The sequence below is a fragment of the Borostomias antarcticus genome, assembly GCF_949987555.1.
Source record: "Borostomias antarcticus genome assembly, chromosome: 10".
NCBI classification, from domain to species: domain Eukaryota; kingdom Metazoa; phylum Chordata; class Actinopteri; order Stomiiformes; family Stomiidae; genus Borostomias; species Borostomias antarcticus.
Window position 1 is genome coordinate 14,845,991 of NC_140243.1, and position 5,200 is coordinate 14,851,190.

Sequence of the window (5,200 nt, forward strand, 5' to 3'; positions counted from 1 at the left end):
CTGCTTTGTGCATCTTTTAGATTTTGGGTTATAATACTGTACCTCATTCACTTCAAAAGCACATTCACTTCACTAACAAACAAACATTTCCACTTATAAGAGTCTGTCTCGTCAAGAATAAACAATATTTCAAGGACTGACATACTGTAGATGCAGCAGACATTCGTTATCCATAGCAGAGACACCAGGGGGAAGGAAGTGTTGTGTAACAATTCTAAACACACACGTGCACCTCATCACTTCATTTTTAATCCAAGTTATTGAATGGCTCAGCAGAAAGCACTTAGTTAATACTGCCACACACACACACTCACATCCATCTCTCTTGGTTACACTGTGTTTACATCCCTTGTTCCGAGTTACGAGCAGGCATCCTAGCCACTCACACACAAACTACTGTTGTGTCGGCCAGCCCCTGTCCACTGCCTGGAGCCATACCTCAGCTCGACCATTCACACACGCAGGGGGCCACTGATGGGACTTGGAATGTCCAGTTCTAAATCAGAGGTCTGGAAAGATTCCAAGTTCATCAGCAATTAACGAAGGCTTTGTTGGACGCTGAGGGCCCCAATGAAAGCCTGGGCCAGTGGAGTTGTGTGTGTCGGTATGTGCTGTGTTGAGCCCCTTCCTCGGGGGCTATATTAGACGCCTTTTGCCTCAAACTGTCCACACTGCATTCCTGAGGAGGCAGCAGGTTCTAACAGGCCTCTACAGGCACTAGTAGAGCTCGCTGGCAGTCCAGCACCAGAGGCCCTTGGGTTCAGCACTCCGCAGCACTATACTTCATATTAACAGACAGAGAATACAGAGGACGCACTGCCTCAACTGGAACAACCCTGGCAGATGACTGGAAACTGTGTGGTAACAATGGAAAGTTCTGATGAGATTCCACCTTCACTTGTACATTATATATCATAAAGTAATCATACAGCAATATCGCGTAAAGCCTTGACACACGACTGATGATGAATGAATAAAGGATAGCCAAGGAGAGTATTGTACGGGCAACAGTGGGAAAATCACCACTAGATTGCCGGATCGGCCTTTCCTGAGACTCCCAGGGGGGCCCCAGCAGACCCCTCGTTCCCATCACCCTGTGTTCCTCCGGGGGCCAGAACAAAGCTCCTGTGTGGGACAGGAATGTTTGCTGGCTGCTGCTGCCAAGTCACTGCCCCCATCCCCTCCTCCTATATTCCTCCATTTCTCCTCCACCCCTCCTCCTCCTCCTAAATCCCTCCACCTCTCCTCTTCCTCCTATATCCCTCTGCTTGTCCTGAACCCCTACACTCCTCCTATATCCCTCTGCTTGTCCTGAACCCCTACACTCCTCCTCCCATCACATCTCCTGCACCTGTCCACTCCTACACTACCCCTTCTCTGGGATGGAAACCTTTCATGATGTGCAATTGCGTCTGCAGGTTGAGTATGTGTGCGGTGTGTTGTTGATGTGTGAGTGTATCTGCAGGATGAGTATGTGTTCGGTGTGTTGTTGATTTGTGAGTGTATCTGCAGGTTGAGTATGTGTGCGGTGTGTTGTTGATTTGTGGGTGTATCTGCAGGTTGAGTATGTGTGCGTGCGGTGTGTTGTTGATGTGTGAGTGTATCTGCAGGTTGAGTATGTGTGCGGTGTGTTGTTGATGTAAGTATGTCTGCAGGTTGAGTATGTATGAGTGTCTGCAGGTTAAGTATGTGAGTGTGTCTGCAGGTTGAGTATGTAAGTGTGTATGCAGGTTGAGTATGTGAGTGTGTCTGCAGGTTGATTATGTAAGTGTGTCTGCAGGTTGAGTATGTGAGTGTGTCTGCAGGTTGAGTATGTAAGTGTATCTGCAGGTTGAGTATGTGTGCGGTGTGTTGTTGATTTGTGAGTGTATCTGCAGGTTGAGTATGTGTGCGGTGTGTTGTTGATGTGTGAGTGTATCTGCAGGTTGAGTATGTGTGCGGTGTGTTGTTGATGTAAGTATGTCTGCAGGTTGAGTATGTATGAGTGTCTGCAGGTTGAGTATGTATGAGTGTCTGCAGGTTGAGTATGTGAGTGTGTCTGCAGGTTGAGTATGTAAGTGTGTCTGCAGGTTGAGTATGTGAGTGTGTCTGCAGGTCGAGTATATAAGTGTGTCTGCAGGTTGAGTATGTGAGTGTGTCTGCAGGTTGAGTATGTGAGTGTGTCTGCAGGTTGAGTATGTAAGTGTGTCTGCAGGTTGAGTATGTGAGTGTGTCTGCAGGTTGAGTATGTAAGTGTGTCTGCAGGTTGAGTATGTGAGTGTGTCTGCAGGTCGAGTATGTATGAGTGTCTGCAGGTTGAGTATGTATGAGTGTCTGCAGGTTGAGTATGTATGAGTGTCTGCAGGTTGAGTATGTGAGTGTGTCTGCAGGTTGAGTATGTAAGTGTGTCTGCAGGTTGAGTATGTGAGTGTGTCTGCAGGTCGAGTATATAAGTGTGTCTGCAGGTTTAGTATGTGTGCGGTGTGTTGTTGATGTGAGGGCAATGATGTCACACCATAATCATGCACCAGCAGTCCACCCCTCTGGGTGCCTGTCCATCAGGTCTCTATGGTCTCATAATGACAGGAAGAGACCCGACCACAGACTCCCTTCAGAGGGACAATCTACACCATCTGTTCTGTAGATTGGAGTGTCATCCTATTGTGTAACAAGATACAGTGCAACTTTATTGGTTCATTTCTGCCTTGGAAATGAGTCATTCTGCCTTCTCAGTACCTAGACCATGATATGGCAATGAGATCATCCCAGTTTCATGGGTATTTCTTTATCTTGTTTTCTGTGCAGTATGTGTTATTCCCATTGGAGATCTATGTAGTGGGACTGACGCTTATTTCATGGCCGAGTGATTTATTGGCAATAGTCACATAAAAAATAAGCAATCTAGCAATGAAAGTAAAATCAAACTCAAACGTATAACACTATGAAATACAATTACACATTTGGCTTTTAACACGCTTTTCATTGAAGAAACATATTGCAAAGATGTAACAAGCACACAGACACACACACACACACACACACACACACACACACACACACACACAGTTTGTCTTAATATGGGGACCACCAAAAACCCTTGGCCTAAACCCTGACACCTAACCATAACCATAATGGTAACTCAAGCCTAAACCCTAACCTTTAACCCTAAAATTAGCTCTAAACTTGTGCGGACTTTCCAAACGTCCCCACAAGTGACAAGTATCCATTTTAGATGGAGCCTGAGAATAGCTGAGCGTAAATGGAGAAAAGGCAGACTCCCAGAGGACCTCAATTTTCTCTCTCTCTTCTTTCCACATTCTCTTCCTCCCCATCTGCTGCTAAAGCTGCTTTCTTCCGCTCTAAAATTCTAGCCCTTGCTTCCAATCCTAAAAAAACTCTTTCAAACTTACTCTTCACTACTTCCACCCCCACCTCCTCCCTTCTCCCTGACGATTTCACCAACTTCTTTGACAAGAAAGTTAATATCAGATCCTCTTTCACCCACCGCAGGTCGACTCGCCATGCACCAACCTCACCTCCCCCCCCCCCCCCCCCTCCTCTCCACGTCCCACCTTATCCCACTTTTCTCCCCTCTCTCCTAATGAGGTCCTCAACCTTGTAATATCTGTAACAATTTCTATCGAAAACACTTGAACATGCCATCTTTAACAAACTATCCTCGTATCTCCACCAGAACAACCTCCTAGACACCCCGCAGTCCGGCTGGCCACTCGACAGACGCCGCCCTCCTTGTGATGGAGTCACTCCATGCCGCGAGAGCGAACTCTCTCTTATGTCCTGATATTCCTAGACCTGTCAGCAGCATTTGATACAGTAGATGGCCAGATCCTCCTCTCCTCCCTTGAGGAGAAAGGCATCGCTGGCTCTGCACGTTCCCTGTTTGCATCCTACCTGACGGGCCGCTCCTACCAGGGGACATGGAGAGGGTCGATGTCGGAACCGCAAAGTCTGACTACGGGGGTTCCAAGGGGGTCCTCTCGTGTTTTCCCTCTACACTACATCTCTGGGCTCTGTCATTTGCTCGCATGGCTTCTCTTATCACTGCTATGCCGATGACACCCAACTGGTCCTGTCATTTCCCCCTTCTGATACACAAGTGGAGACACGCATAGCTGCGTGCTTGGCTGACATCTTGGAGTGGATGACGACATCACCTCAAGCTTAACCTGGACAAGTCTGAGCTGCTGTTCCTCCCGGGGAAGGGCTGTCCACACCGGGACCTGGCCATCACCATTGAAGACACAGTGGTGACGCCAACTCGGACTGCGAGGAATCTGGGTGTGACCCTGGATGACCAACTGTCGTTCTCTGCACTTACTGTATCACATCCGTCACACGCTTTGGCAGATTCCTGCTCTACAACATCAGGATTCGCCCTTTCCTCACTGATGAAACGACGCAGGTGCTCATCCAGGGCCTGGTCATCTCCCACCTGGACTACTGCAACTTCCTCCTTGCTGGGGCCCCGGCATCAGCCATTAAACCCCTGGAACTTGTCCAGAAACCTGTTGCTCGCCTGGTGTTCAGCCACCCCAAGTTTTCCCACTGGCTCCCTGTAGCAGCTCGCATCCAGTTTAAAACTCTGACACTAGCCTACAGGGCAACGAAAGGAGCAGCCCCCTCTTACCTCCAGGACTGGTCAAACCCTATACCCCCTCCCGACCGCTACGCTCTGCTACCTCGGGCAACTGGTTGCCCCGTCACTCCCGAGGCCCCTGCGGTCGATCGACACGGTCACAGCTCTTCTCTGTCCTGGCCCCGCAGTGGTGGAACGAACTGCCCACTGATGTCTGAACAGCAGAGTCGCTGCCCATCTTTTGTCGCAGGTTCAAAACTCACCTCTTAAAGAAGTACTGTACTACCAGGATCCTCCTTCTTAAGCACCTATTGTATTTTTAGTTGCCTATTCTTGCACTTCGCTTTCAGCAATAGATTATGCTCTTATTCACTTGTTTTAGAAAGGAGATGCACTTGTTTGTTCTGGCAAGTAGTAGTACATTGGCTTTTCCTACATTAAATGCAATTATTGTAAGTCACTTTGGATAAAAGCTAAATGACTGTCAAAGACTGACAAAGAGTACTAAGTTGGTAAAAACTATTTTATTGAGTTATAACTGACTACATTGAAACCAATGATACCATGACAGGAAAAAATAAAAAAATAAATACAACGCCATTAAAACAGTGGCTTAATGCAGAT